Source organism: Bos taurus, chromosome 3, assembly GCF_002263795.3.
Source record: "Bos taurus isolate L1 Dominette 01449 registration number 42190680 breed Hereford chromosome 3, ARS-UCD2.0, whole genome shotgun sequence".
NCBI lineage: Eukaryota > Metazoa > Chordata > Mammalia > Artiodactyla > Bovidae > Bos > Bos taurus.
The window spans coordinates 108,120,964-108,137,035 of NC_037330.1; the positions used below are offsets into that span (position 1 = coordinate 108,120,964).

Consider the following 16,072-nt stretch of genomic DNA (forward strand, 5'->3'; position numbering starts at 1 on the left):
GGCGCGCGTCCCAGGGAGACGGCGACGCCGAGAGCGGCGTGGGCGGCTCCCCGCCTCTCCCCCGCAGTGCGGGCGGGCCCCGCACACAGAGAATGCAGGCGGCGCAGACCAAGCGGTCGCGAGCCGCGGGGGGAGTGGACGGGGACCCAGACCGAGAGTGGCCGAGCTGAGAGATCCCTGGCCAAGGACCCGGGGTCTGAGTCAAGCGGACGGCTCGCGGAGGATTTGTCGCCTTCCCCGCTGTACCCTCTTAACTGACTTCACCTTCTCTGCCTATCTCAGAGATCTTCCTTCTTTGCCCCAGATCCCGCGTCCCTCGGACTTTTTCTCAAACACCCCAGGCAGAATATGAATCCCGAGTTAAAGGAGCGTCGGGAAAACCCCAGAGAAAACACTACAGACCCTGGCGAGAGCCTGCGAGAACGAGGGAGACCGTGACTTGCACAAGGTCACACGGACCGGGCCTTAGTCCAAAGATCACGACTGTCTCCTTGCCAGAACTCTTGTCCACCCTGCCTGTTCCCGACCCAGCTATCCCAAGCACTCTGTCCTTGGACAACCTCCTAGAGTTCAGTTCAGTTCAGTTCAGTCGCTCAGTCATGTCCGACTCTTTGCGTCCCCATCAATCACAGCACGCCAGGCCTCCCTGTCCATCACTAACTCCCGGAGTTCACTCAGACTCACATCCATCGAGTCAGTGATGCCATCCAGCCATCTCATCCTCTGTCGTCCCCTTCTCCTCCTGCCCCCAATCCCTCCCAGCATCAGGGTCTTTCCCAATGAGTCAACTCTTCGCATGAGGTGGCCAAAGTATTGGAGTTTCAGCTTCAGCAGTGAGGCCTAAATGAGATGGCTACCATAAAGCACTTTTGCAGGGCCGAACAAAATTAACACTGAACACTTGCTGGAAGTTCCTTCGGGACTCCGAGCTGCAGAGGGCAGACACTGGGTCACATTCACCGTTTAAGAACCCAAGGGCTTGAAGAACAGGGTCTGCCACTCAGTTCCCAGGGTTGCTTGTGGAGTGAATACTTTGGTGTAATATTCTGTAGACAATGATAAGTTTTCCACTCAACGTTAAGTCCGAACTCTGCATTATTCATTATTTCACTTATTCAGAAAAAGTTTTGTTTATGTCTGCCTCCTTCTCTGGTCCATGAAGACAGTAAATTTGTTTCATGAGCAACTATATCTACAGTATCTAAAATAGAGCTTGGCATAGTAGTAGGCACTGGATTCTTGTTTCACGAGTAAGTGAATTTTAGGAACCCCAGGAAGAGGAGGAGCAAGACTGGGAAATGTGGGTAGTTTGGGAGCCCGAGAAACTGCATTCGAGAGAATTCATGGTAGTGTTGCTGAAAAGTTAACCAGGTGATCTAAGACAGAAATGGAAAATTTTATTTGAGCAGAATTTGAGGACCAGAAGCTGGGAAGAGCCTCTCAGAAATCTCTGAGAACTGTTTCACCCATTAGAAATCAAGGCAGAGTTAGACCTGTACACTAAATGATGTATTGCTGACAGTTTACATAATCCAGATCAAAGCCCCATGTGATTCCTTAGCAAGAAGGAATGCTATGCAGATGCTGGAGAAGGTGCGGAGAAAAGGGAACCCTCCTACACTGTTGGTGACACTATGGAAAACAGTGTGGAGGTTTTTAAAAAAACTAAAAAAGAATTATAATATGATTCTGCAATCCCACTTCTAGGCATATATCTGAAGAAAACTCTGACTCAAAAAGATACATGCACCCCAGTGTTCACAGCAACACTATTTCTAATAGTCAAAACCTATAATAGTCAAGCAAACTAAATTTCCATCAACAGATGAAAGGATAAAGAAGATGTGGTGTATATAGACAATGGACTACTACCAAGCCATAGAAAGGATGAAATAATGCCATTTGCAGCAACATAGATACAACTCAGTTCAGTTCAGTTCAGTCGCTCAGTCGTGTCTGACTCTTTGTGACCCCATGAACCACAGCATGCCAGGCCTCCCTGTCCATCACCAACAACCGGAGTCCACCCAAACCCATGTCCATCGAGTCGATGATGCCATCCAACCATCTCATCCTCTGTTTTCCCCTTCTCCTCCTGCCTTCAATCTTTGCCAGCATCAGGGTCTTTTCCAATGAGTCAGCTCTTCACATGAGGTGGCCAAAGTATTGGAGTTTCAGCCTCAGCATCAGTCCTTCCAATGAACACCCAGGACTGATCTCCTTTAGGAGGGACTGGTTGGACCTCCTTGCAGTCCAAAGGACTCGCAAGAGTCTTCTCCAACACCACAATTCAAAAACATCAATTCTTCAGCGCTTAGCTTTCTTTATAGTCCAACTCTCACATCCATACATGACCACTGGAAAAACCATAGCCTTGACTGGACGGACCTTTGTTGGCAAAGTAATGTCTCTGCTTTTTAATATGCTGTCTAGGTTGGTCATAACTTTCCTTCCAAGGAGTAAGTGTCTTTTAATTTCATGGCTGCAATCACCATCTGCAGTGATTTTGGAGCCCAGAAAAATAAAGTCTAACACTGTTTCCACTGTTTCCCCATCTATTTCCCATGAAGTGATGGGACCAGATGCCATGATCTTCGTTTTCTGAATGTTGAGCTTTAAGCCAACTTTTTCACTCTCCTCATTCACTTTCATCAAGAGACTTTTGAGTTCCTCTTCACTTTCTGCCATAAGGGTGGTGTCATCTGCATATCTGAGGTTATTGATATTTCTCCCGGCAATCTTGATTCCAGCTTGTGCTTCTTCCAGCCCACCATTTCTCATGATGTACTCTGCATAGAAGTTAAATAAAGCAGGGTGACAATATACAGCCTTGACGTACTCCTTTTCCTATTTGGAACCAGTCTGTTGTTCCATGTCCAGTTCTAACTGTTGCTTCCTGACCTGCATATAGGCTTCTCAAGAGGCAGGTCAGGTGGTCTGGTATTCCCATCTCTTTCAGAATTTTCCACAGTTTATTGTGATCCACACAGTCAAAGGCTTTGGCATAATCAGTAAAGGAGATATAGATGTTTTTCTGTAACTGTCTTCCTTTTTCCATGATCCAGCAGATGTTGGCAATTTGATCTCTGGTTCCTCTGCCTTTTCTAAAACCAGCTCGAACATGAAGTTCACGGTTCACATATTGCTGAAGCCTGGCTTAGAGAATTTTAAGCATTACTTTACTAGCATGTGAGATAAGTGCAATTGTGTTGTAGTTTGAGCATTTTTGGCATTGCCTTTCTTTGGGATTGAAATGAAAACTGACCTTTTCCAGTCCTGTGGCCACTGCTGAGTGCTCTATACAGTCAGCAAAAACAAGACCAGGAGCTGACTGCGGCTCGGATCATGAACTCCTTATTGCCAAATTCAGACTGAAATTGAAGAAAGTGGAGAAAACCACTCAGGTATGACCTAAAGCAAATCCCTTATGACTGTACAGTGGAAGTGAGAAATAGATTTAAGAAATAATTAACAGATTGCCTGATGAACTATGGATGGAGGTTCGTGACATTGTACAGGGGACAGGAATCAAGACCAACCCCAATAAAAAGAAATGCAAAAAAGCAAAATGGCTGTCTGAGGAGGCCTTACAAATAGATACAACTAGATTATCATACTAAGTGAAGTAAGTCAGGAAGAGAAAGAAAAATACCATATGATATTACTTACATGCAGAATCTAAAGTATGATACAAAGGAACCTACCTATGAAGCAGAGACAGAATGAGGGACAGAAACTGGTGGTTGCCAAGGGAGAGGAGGGTGGGCGAGGGTTGCAGTGGGACTTTGAGATTAGTGGATGCAAACTGGTATATAGAGGATGGATAAACAACAGGGTCCTATTGTGTAGCATGGGGAGCTATATTCAATATCCAGTAGTAAACCATAATGGAAAAGGATATGAAATAGGATGTGTATCTATGTATACTTTGCTGTACAGAATATGTCCCTATGAGTCGTTTTGCTGTACAGCAGTAATTAACACAACATTATCATTCAACTAAATGTCAATAAAAAATAAAAAAGAGAGAAAAAAACAGTGTGAATCAAGTAGAATTTTAATTTCCGCTCCAATAGCAAACATCTGAGTCAAACTGGCTTACCCAATGTGGAAATATACCATCTCACAATGCAGGAAATCCAGTAGGAGAGCAGAGTGGGCAGATGCTCTGGTTCAACAATGTCATCAGGGACCTGAGAGGCTTTTATCTCACTGCTCTGCTGTCCCCATCATCGACTTCATACCAAAACTAGCTCCACTCAAAACACAAAATGATGGCCACAGACAGCTGAGGCTACATGCTTCCTTTTGCCATTCAACAAAAAACAGTAAAACTGATTTCTCTTTCCCAGCAGTCCAAAGCAGCATTGGTGGCATGGTGGTGAGCAAAGCTGCCTTCCAGAAGTCCTAAGCAAGCATTTCCTTGAATTACATTGATCTAATATGATTTAGGCCTGTTCGACCCAAACAGATTTTTTTTAAATTTTATTTTATTTTTAAACTTTACATAATTGTATTAGTTTTGCCAAATATCAAAATGAATCCGCCACAGGTATACATGTGTTCCCCATCCTGAACCCTCCTCCCTCCTCCCTCCCCATACCATCCCTCTGGGTCGTCCCAGTGCACTAGCCCCAAGCATCCAGTATCGTGCATCGAACCTGGACTGGCATCTCGTTTCATACATGATATTTTACATGTTTCAATGCCATTCTCCCAAATCTTCCCACCCTCTCCCTCTCCCATAGAGTCCATAAGAGTGTTCTATACATCCGTGTCTCTTTTGCTGTCTCGTACACAGGGTTATTGTTACCATCTTTCTAAATTCCATATATATGCGCTATTTTGCCATGGGGGAATGGAATGACCATGACTGGATTAGATAAAATTTTTGGAGTTAATTAAATGTTGGGGAGAAGACCATACTGTCTTCTGGACATTAGATGGAATTAAATGACTAATGGAATTAGATGACTTTGGAAATGAGTAAGAGGAAAAGAATAAGGATGAGCCTCTCAGGAATACCAGCATATAAGGGTTGGGCACAGGAAGAACATGTGAAGTAAACTGAACAAGAATCATTAAAGAGGAAGAGAATTGGGAATGCGTAGTGGTTTTAGAGGAGAAGGCAATGGCACCCCACTCCAGTACTCTTGCCTGGAAAATCCCATGGACGGAGGAGCCTGGTAGGCTGCAATCCATGGGGTCGCCAACAGTCGGACACTTCACTTTCACTTTTCACTTTCATGCATTGGAGAAGGAAATGGCAACCCGCTCCAGTGTTCTTGCCTGGAGAATCCCAGGGATGGTGGAGCCTGATGGGCTGGCGTCTATGGGGTCGCACAGAGTCGGACACGACTGAAGCGATTTAGCAGTAGTGGTTTTAGATAACCAGTGGGAAGGTTCCCCAGCTGTCAATCATTTCACTATTTCTGGGACTGCCCTGCAATGCAATAGTGGTCCCCAGTGGCCATGCATGGAGTCCTTGACACTACCACCCATCCATAATGGCTTGATCCAAGACTGGAACTCTGACCCAAGATGAACAGACATACACCTTGTTTCCCGTTTGACCAATCAAAAACACTGACCCGAGGGTCTTCGATTACAATCCTTCTTTGGAATTTTTCTCTTTGGTGCTGAGGATAGATTCAGTCTTTCTCTCAAAAGGTAATGCTATTAAAAGAGCGGAAACAAGGAACAGAGAAGAACTTAGTGGTATGGCATTCCTGGTTTGTTTTCCTTGAGGCCTGGTTTCAGTGTGAGACACTGAAATAGTCTAATAAGTTACCTTTTGATTCTAAGCAAGATGAGCTCACGGAGCAGACTTTACTGGTTGCCCATATTAACTTAAAACAGTGAAACAGCCAGTTGTTTCATCTGAAAAATAGGTTTATTCAGGAGCAGCAATGAATTGCAATTTGGGACAAGCAAGTGTTTGGAGAACCACATGTAAGTCTTGGTAAAACAAAGGAGAGGAAACCATAGGGAAGGGAGAGTTGGGAGGGGCCCCTATAAACAAAATCTTGTGGCTCAGCTGGTAAAGAATCTGCCTGCAATGCAGGAGACCTGGGTTTGATCCCTGGGTTGGGAAGATCCCCTGGAGAAGGGAAAGGCTACCCACTCCAGTATTCTGGCCTGGAGAATTCCGTGGACTGTATAGGCCATGGGGTCACAAAGACTCGGACATGACTAAGTGACTTTCACTTCCACTATAAACAAAAAATCCACTGGAGGAAACTGGTAGTTTGAACTATAGTGGCTTTTCAATGACTTAGTTGTGCCACTCTTATTGGCTGAGTTGTTGCCAGAAAATATTTCTGCTGAAATAGGAGGGAAGGGGACAGGGCAAATCTTTAAAAGAACGACATAGCTGTCAGTTCAGTCACTCAGTTGTGTCCATGGACTGCAGCATGCCAGGCTTCCCTGGCCATCACCAACTCCCAGAGCTTGCTCAGACTCATGTCTATCGAGTCGATAATGCCATTCAACTGTCTCATCCTCTGTTGTCCTCTTCTCCTCCTGCCTTCAATCTTTCCCAGCATCAGGGTCTTTTCATATAAGTCAGATCTTCGCATCAGGTGGCCAAAGTATTGGAGCTTCAGCTTCAGCATTAGTCCTTCCAATGAATATTCAGGACTAATTTCCTTTAGGATGGACTGGTTGGATCTCCTTGCAGTCCAAGGGACTCTAAAGAGTCTTCTCCAACACCACAGTTCAAAAGCATCAACTCTTTGGCATTCAGCTTTCTTTATAGTCCAACTCTCACATCCATACATGACCATTGGAAAAACCATACCTTTGACTAGATGGACCTTTGTCGGCAAAGTAATGTCTCTGCTTTTTAATATGCTGTCTAGGTTGGTCATAGCTTTTCTTCCAAGGAGCAAGTATCTTTTAATTTCATGGCTGCAGTCACGATCTGCAGTGATTTTGGAGCCCCCCAAAATAAAGTCTGTCACTGTTTCCATTGTTTCCCCATTTATTTCCAATGAAGTGATGGGACTGGATGCCATGATCTTAGTGTTTTGAATGTTGAGTTTTAAGCCAGCTTTTTCACTCTTCTCTTTCACTTTCATCAACAGGCTCTTTAGTTCCTCTTTGTTTTCTGCCATTAGAAAATAGCTGTCGGACATTATATAAACTGGTTTGAACTAACTAGGTCTAAGATGGCAGAAGATTTTACTTCCAAATGGAACTTGAGCCTCATTATAATATATTAGCATGAAAATATAATGCATTCGTATGATAAATGATACACCCACCAGCAATGTGACAGTTCAGAGCTAACTATAAAAGCCCCAAAAGTGGGCAATGGCCCTATTACTAGAAATCCCTACCCCTTCCCAGAAATAGTTGGAATAATCCTCCCACTCATTAGCTATGAAATTACTCAGCCCATAAAAGCTAACCACCCCATATTTGAGGGCCTCTCACCTTGTAAAATGGCCTATACTCTATAGAGTGTGTTTCTTTTTAAATAGATCCACTATTTATCTATCACTTTTGTCTCTTGATGAATTCTTTCTGTAATGAGACATCAAGAACTTGAGCTTTATTAAGTCCTGAGACCAGGTTTGTGATCTCAATTAAAAGACGGTGGGGGGCTTCCCTGGTGGCTCAGTGGTAAAGAATCCATCTGCCAATGCAGGAGATGTGGGTTCGATCCCTGGTTAAGGAATATACTACATGCTGAGGAACAACTAAGCCCGTGCGCCACAACTACTGAGCCCAAGAGCCACAACTACTGAGCCTGCGTGCTGCAGAGACTGAAGCCTGCATGCCCAGCACCTGTGCTCACAAGAGAAGCCACCACAACGAGAAACCCCTGGACCACAACAGAGTAGCCCCCACTCACCACAACTAGGGAAAAGCCCATGCAGCAACAAAGACCCAGCACAGCCAAAAGTTGTTTTAAAAATTAAATCAATAATAACAGTGGGTTCTAGTCAGGTTTGAGTCCTGGCCCGCTGTCGCGGTTGCACGGTTTGCCCCTGCTGGCAGTATAATGAAGCAGCGTCACTTTGCCTTGGAGAAGCACTGCGCCTTCTCTTCCTGTGGGGGTCTGTGCTGATGGAGAATGAATGGCACATGCAGAGAGCTCCACCTTTGCATCTTCTGACTCCACTTTACTTAGGTTTCCTTTTACTAACTTTTACACCTGTCAATCTCAAGCAGAGACTGGAAAAGGGACTTGGGAGCAGGGAGGTCTTTGGGAGGAGATTCTTGGAACCAAGTGTGAGGGACTGAGGAGAATGAGACAGGAAAGAAAGAAAAGCCAGTCTAATGATGTATTATGGAAGTTGCTGCTGACACCAAGCAGGACCCCGTAGGGCTCCTGGGCACAAAAGCCTCTCTGTGGTCTCTGTTTCTTGTTTGGAGGAAATAGGCTCATTCAGCCTCCACGACCTTCCCTGAGTTCCAGAGGACAGGTTCAAATGGTTGCTAATCAGGGAAGGAGGGGATGCAGAGAAAAGGGAGGAAGAATCAAGAAACAATAGTGCAATTATACTCCAACTAAAAAAAAAAAAATTGATCTGCACATTTAATACAATAAAAAAAATAATGCAGCCATGGGACAGGATCCTGGTGCCCCCTCAAGGGATATACATAAGGGATATACATAATAATATCTTTGAGCCGTTTTGCAGATACTGAATCCCCCACCAGGTGAAAGAAGTTAACTGTGTGCAGCCCACAAGCATGCAGACCCTAGACCAGTTGGAACCAAAATGTTGAAAATGCTAACTTCAGTTACCTCACCACTAACCAACCAATCAGAAGAATGTCTGCAAGCTGATCACGCCCTCCTTCTTGAACCATTATGATAAAACTTCTCTTAAGGCAATGGCAACCCACTCCAGTACTCTTGCCTGGAAAATCCCATGGACGGAGGAGCCTGGTAGGCTGCAGTCCATGGGGTTGCTAAGAGTCGGACACGACTGAACGTCTTCACTTTCACTTTTCACTTTCGTGCATTGGAGAAGGAAATGGCAAACCACCCCAGTGTTCTTGCCTGGAGAATCCTAGGGACGGGAGAGCCTTGTAGGCTGCCATCTATGGGGTCACACAGAGTCAGACACGACTGAAGCGGCTTAGCAGTAGCAGCAGCAGCTACCCTGTCCAGGTTGGGGTGCACAGCTTTGAGGACATTACCCCACTGAGAGCACTTTTGCCTGACAAAGCCATAAAGCTATTCTTTTTTACTTTACCTAAAACTCTGTCTCCGAGATTCAATTTGGTGATGGTGTACAGAGGCAGGGTTTCGGCATCACTGCTATAGGTAATGGGGTCTTGGTTCTACCAGGACCACTGAGAAGTGTACAAATACCACCCAGAATTAAGAAGATCAAGACTAAACCAATAATCTACAGCCCCCCTCCATCTGCTGGTTGAGAGTTTTCTCTAGGGCTATTAACTTCCTCACATTTCTGGTCTCCTTTGTGACAAGAAGACTCTGTGATATCAGAGGAAGTCCTGAGGCTGGCCTTAGGACAGAAAGATGTATTGTATCTTTGAAGTGGGGTGCTGCCAATGAGAAGCAAATTTAAGCTGCACAGAACAATCTACCCTGACTGTGCTGTTATAACAAATTGCCACAAACTTAGCAGCTTAACTGCACAAAAATCTATTATCTTACAGGTCCTGGAAGTAAAAATCCTGAGCACGGTGTGGCCCAGCTGGTTCCCTGCCTACAGTCACACAAGACCAAAATCAAAATGTTCACAGGACCAGGTTCCCTTGTGGAAGCACTGAGAATGAATCCATACCCCAGATTGTTGGCAGAATTCAAGTTTTATGCAAGTGTAGAACTGAAGTCCCTCCTGTTTTCTCTTTAACTGTCAGTGGGGGATCTTTCTCACCTAGAGGCTTTCTGCATATCTTGGCTAGTGACCCCTTCCTCCATCTTCAAGTGAGCAACATCAGGTCCAGCTCGTCTCACCCTTAGAATCTCTCAGATGTCCTCTTCTGCCTCATCTCACCTACCTTCCCCTTTTTATACTTTTAAGAGTTCATTTGATACACTAGGCCCAATTGGATACTCCAGGATGATTTCCTATTTTATGGTTGCTGTGGGTTGTGTTTATTCGCTCTGCTGCTGCTGCTGCTGCTAAGTCACTTCAGTCGTGTCCAACTCTGTGCAACCCCATAAGCGGCAGCCCACCAGGCTCCTCCCTCCCTGGGATTCTCCAGGCAAGGATACTGGAGTGCGTTGCCATTTCCTTCTCCAATACATGCATGCATGCTAAGCCGCTTCAGTCATGTCCTACTCTATGAGACCCTATGGACAGCAGCCCACCAGTCTCCTCTGTCCACAGGATTCTCTAGGCAAGAATACTGGAGTGGGTTGCCATCTAGTCGCTCAGTTGTATCTAACTCTTTGCAACATGCCAGGCTCCTCTGTCCATGGAATTCCCCAGGCAAGAATATCAGAGTGGGTGGCCATTCCCCTCTCCAGGGGATCTTCCAGATCCAGGAATTGAACCTGTGTCTCTTACATCTCCTGCATTGGCAGGCAGGGTCTTTACCACTACTGTTACCTGGGAAATCTGCAATTAAGAAGAAAAATAGCTAAATACAGCTTAAAGTAGTGCTTCACAAACTTTAATGAGTATACCAATCCCTTGAGGATTCTTTTAAAATGTAGATTCTGATTCAATAAAGGGCTTCCCTAGTGGCTCATATGGTTAAAATCTGCCTGCAGTGGAGGAGACCCAGGTTTGATCCCTGGGTTGGGAAGATCCCCTGGAGAAGGAAATGGCAACCCACTCCAGTATTTTTGCCTGGAAAATCCCATGGTCGGAGCAGCCTGGCAAGCTACAGTCCATGGGGTTGCAAAGCATTGGACATGACTAAGCGACTTCACTTTCAATTCTGATTTAATAAGTCAAGGGCGAGGCTCAAGATTCTGCATTTCTAGTAAGATCTCAGGTAATGCTTATTCTGATGGTCTCAGACCCCATTTGGGGACTTAAAATATTGTGGGCTTTTATACTCCACTTTTTGAGGGGTCTTTGGGTTAGGCTAACTTTAGGGATGGTTAATCCAGTGGTGCAAAGACCTTAGGGCGTCAGATCATGTCTGAGGTTTCTTTGGTCTTCTTCTCATGGTTGAAAACAGAGGGAAAGAGTTCTAAGCATCACATGCCCATGTGACAGTCTTCAGATGCAGAAAAGAAAATGGCTGTCTTGGAACCCTCTTTTTTTTTCCTTTAAGTTTTAAGATTTATTTATTTTTATATCTATTTGGCTGTGCATGGGCTTTCTCTAGTTACAGTAAGCAAGGGCTACTCTTCCTGGTGATGTGTGAGCTTCTCATTGCAGTGGCCTCTCTTGTTGCAGAGCACAGGCTCTAGGTGTGTGGGCTTGTCGTTGGGGTACACGGGCTTAGTTGCCCCATGGCATGGAATCTTCCTGGACCAAGGCTTGAACCCATGTCCTCTGCAGTGGCAGGTGGATTGTTAACCACCAGATGCCAGGGAAGTCCCTATAACCCTTTTAAGAATAAAAGAAACTCTTTAAGAAGCTCCCAGTCAGTGTCCCATCAGTTCCTATTGGCCAGAATTGTGCCATAGGCTCACGCCTAAGCCAATCCCTTGCCAAGGCCATTAGAGAAGTGTGAACAAAATCAGAAAGAAGGGAGGAAATAGGGCTGGCTAAACAGCCAAGAATATCTCCCACAAGCGCCCAGAGTCTATTCTCCCTTTCTTCCTCACAGAACTTAGGCTGTGTTGAGAGAACCATGAAACTGACCCTTGGCAACCTGATGGGACTGTAGTCTGCCAGGCTGCATTGTCCATGGGATTCTCCAGGCAAGAATACTGGAGTGGGTTGTCATTTCCCTCTCCAGGGGATCATCCTGACCCAGGGATTGAACCCGAGTTTCCTGCACTGCAAGCAGATTCTTTACCATCTGAACCACCAGGGAAGCCCTGCTTCCCCACTACAGTAAGAGATGGCAGATTTACTCTGTGGAAGAGGAGCAAGAAAGCCTCTAAATTCAGGGGCACCAAGCAGCAGCAAAGGTAGGGGTGAGTTGCCACGTTGAAATCCAGGGGAATGAGTAAAAATATGTAAATAAATATAGGAAGACCAGCCCCTAGAACACTTCTAAGAAGAAGTCCAAGTGACTCTTCTCTAGAGAAAAAGAAAGAACCTTGAGAAAAATTCTACACATACACATACCTGATCAACCCAGACTGAAATGCGTGAGTCAGCAAATCTGTCCCTCAGGTCTTTAATCAGCTTCTTAGTGCCTCCCTCTAAACAAGAATAAGCAGCCAAGATTCCCAGACAGTGAGTGAAAGCCTCTTGTATGAAATGCAGAGATAAAAAAAAATAAGCAAATGCACAAAAAAAAAAGTAAGAAAAGGGAAGGAGAATGAAAGAGCGAGGGGGCAAGAACAACTAGATTGGAGGAATCAGAAATAATTCAGCTAGCCAAATAAACAGGCAAAATGCCACCATCTAATACCTCAGAGATGTTTAATTCATAAAACAAGAACAGGATGGTTTATAAAGTGGGGGTAGGGGTGGGTTACAGAGCAAGAAAGAATCTCAGAAAATTAAAAACAGGAGAGCTGTGCTTGCCTCAGCAGCATATACCAAAACTGGAACGGTACAGAGAAGATTAGCATGGCCCATACGCAAGGATGACATGCAAATTCAAGAAGTGTTCCATATTTTTTTGATGTATGGCAGACACCAACACAACATTATAAAGCAATTCTCCTCCAGTTAAAAATAAATACATTTTAAAATAATAAAAATCACACACTAACTGAAGGAAAAAAAAAAGTTGAACTGAAATTTAAACTGTGAATAAAAAATTTGGAAGATAAAGTCAAAAAAATCTCCCAAGAAGTAGAAAGAGAAAACAAACTTGTGGGTGGAGTTTGGAAGGGAAAATGGGAAAATTAGAGGACCAGTCGTGGAGTTCTGTGTCTAATCCAAATTCCACAAGGAAAATATAGATAACATTGAAAGGAGAAATGATCAACTAATGCAAGAAAATTTCCTAGACAATGACTTTCTGGATTTCAGTAGCCCTCCCACTGAGAGAGAGTGAAAAGAGATCCACGTAGGATAAATCATTATGAGATTTGGGGGTACTGAAAGCAAATAAAAGATCCAAGTGCTTTTGGGATTAAAAAAAAAAGGACTTGGAATTAGAATGGCACTGGAAACCAACAAGATGGAAGAATTGCCTCCAAAATTCTGAGGAAAAGTACTATTGAATCAAGAATTCTATAACCAGCTTTTAAAGTGTGAGGAGCGAATAAAGACACTCTTAGATATACAAGGTCGCCATTTTTTTCTTTCTCCTATGCCCTCCTTCTCAAGAAGCCACCAAAGGATATAATAAGAGGATAACTTTAATAGGTGAGGGGGAACTTGGAATCTGGTAAAAAGGAAATCCAACAGAAGGAAAGCTCTAGTGGGCCCCAGGATAACAGGCCAGCTGACCTGCCTCCTGAGAAACCTGTCTGCAGGTCAAGTAGCAACAGTTAGAACCGGACATGGAACAACTAACTGGTTCAAAATTGGGAAAGGAATGCATCCAGGCTGTATAATGTCACCTGACTTATTTAACTCCTATGCAGAGTACATCATGTGAGATGCCATGGGTAAATCACAAGCTGGAATCGACACTGGTGGGAGAAATATCAACAACCTCAGATATGCATATGACACCACTTTAATGGCAGAAAGTAAAGAAGAACTGAGGAGCCTTTTCATTGGAAGGACTGGTGCTGAAATTGAAATTCCAGTACTTTGGCCACCTGATGTGAAGAGCTGACTCATTGGAAAAGCCCCTGATGCTGGGAAAGATTGAGGGCAGGAGGAGAAGAGGGTAAAAATGGATGAGATGGTTGGATGGCATCACGGACTCAATGGACATGAGTTTGAGCAAACTCTGGGAGATAGTGAAGGACACGGAGGCCTGGTGTGCTGGAGTCTATGGGGTCACAAAGAGTTGGACATGACTGAGCAACTGAATGATGAGGATGACAGCTGTGGAAGTCCAAAGAGCAGTCTGCCCCCAGAGGAGCAGGAAGACACCCAGGATGGGCATCTCCAGGAATGACTGAAATTACTCCTTTCACAGTTCTCCTCTTTGCTTGCTCCATGTAGTGATATTATTATTTTAGGTTGAGTCTCCAGTAAACTTCATATTTCATATAGTATTTTTCACTATTGTGACAAGTGTGAACTATGATTATACTTCCTTTCTTGTACAATTTTCATTTCTTCTGGTGTTAACAATTCTTCCTTTTTTCACCATTTGATTTGTTTTCCATATCTTTATTCATCATTGTTTTCCCCAAACTCTCCAACCCAAGATACCTTTGAATACTGTTTCTACACAGTTCCCATATTAGGCTATCAATCAATGAATTAAATGAAGTGGCCAGGTGATGCTCAGTGCTACAGAGAAAAGCAAAGCAGGAGTAGGGGAAGAGGGAGTGTTAGATTGGGGAAGGTTTGTAATTTTTAGTAGGTTAGTCAGGGAAGACCTCACTGTGAGCCTGACCTGAAGGGAGACATCAAGGACACAAGGCAGACATTTGAAGGATGAGTTTCAAGCAGAGGTGATAGTGAGTTCAAAGTCCTAGAGACAGGAACGTGCCTCATCTATTCTTCGTGCATCTACTAGCATTTTCCCTTGCATGTTTTACAGTCACTTCCATTACCCACTTCCCCACTGAAGGGCTCTCCAATCTCAAAGACACCTGTATTTAAACTTTAGTCACTCTTAGTGCACTTTTTAATTCTCAGTGTTCAAATGGAGACAAGTCACATCGACTCTGTTTGCCAGTTAGATTCCTTCTTTTTCTGTATTTCCACTGTCACTACATAAATTCTATAAGAGAATTATAGAGCATTAGGACTGAAAGGGTTCTTAGAGACTATCTAGGATAATTCTCGGAGAAGGCAGTGGCACCCCACTCCAGTACTCTTGCCTGGCAAATCCCATGGACGGAGGAGCCTGGTAGGCTGCAGTCCATGGCGTCTCTAGGAGTCAGACACGACTGAGCAACTTCATTTTCACTTTTCACTTTCATGCCTTGGAGAAGGAAATGGCAACCCACTCCAGTGTTCTTGCCTGGAGAATCCCAGGGACGGGGGAGCCTGGTGGGCTGCCTTCTCTGGGGTCGTACAGAGTTGGACACGACTGAAGCGACTTAGCAGCAGCAGCAGCAGGATAATTCTATCCTATGAGGTGCAAACTAAACTGCCTCTCTGAGAACTCTCTCAATCAGGTCTCTGGAGAGCCAGGCAAAGCTTGGTTACACCACAGCTGAGTCTGCCCGTTGCCTGAATTCAGTCCATTTGGCTGCTGCTCAGCAAGTGCTCTTTGCCCTCTGCCTCATTCCTGCCCATCCACCCTAAGGAATAACCTGTGGTCTACCCTGGCAGAGCTTTCCTCAGCTGCCTGTCTGACATGACCTCCTACTCCTGAAGAAATCCAACATTCAGTTACATCAGTCGACTTTCACTATTCCTCCAACACAATATCTTCATCTCTACCTTTAAGTCTGCTCTTCAATTCTTCTCTTTTCTGGAATAACCTTTCTTTTTCCTTCCTGTTCAAATTCACCCATCTTTAAAGACCTCTTCCAGACCTAGTTTCTCTGTCTGATGGAATGGAGCAGAAGCTAAGTGTTAGGATACTTGGTTGCCCACACCCCCTTGTCTCTGCATCAGTCTTGCATCATGAGTATTGTCTTCCCATTTTACAGGTGAAGAAGTAAAGGCTTACAGAGGTAGAGAGTGGGGTAGGATTTGAGCCTATGTCTGCCTGTGCTCTTAATCATTGTGCAATACTGTCTCCTGAACTAGTGACTGTTAGCTGAATTGTTCATGAACTGCTTCATATATATTAATGGACTCATCACCCCCAATTGACCATGATCCGAAGTTTGTAGAGCAGAGTAGGAAGAAGAAAGAACCCCACTTGCTAAAGGGTCCACTTTGTGTCAGACTCAGGACCTTCTGCAGCAAATGTGAGGTAATACCAGGAGATACAACCAGAAATGTTGAAAATGGTTGACTCTGGGGGAGGAGAC

At 44.5% G+C, this 16,072-nt stretch overlaps 1 non-coding gene across 1 annotated transcript; it reads left to right on the forward strand.

Annotated features, from left to right (window-relative positions):
- The first annotated feature begins 12,584 nt into the window (after positions 1–12,584).
- On the forward strand, positions 12,585–12,687 carry LOC112446068 (U6 spliceosomal RNA). Its single transcript, XR_003034146.1, has one exon. It is a non-coding gene; the product is annotated as a U6 spliceosomal RNA (small nuclear RNA).
- The last annotated feature ends 3,385 nt before the right edge of the window (positions 12,688–16,072 follow it).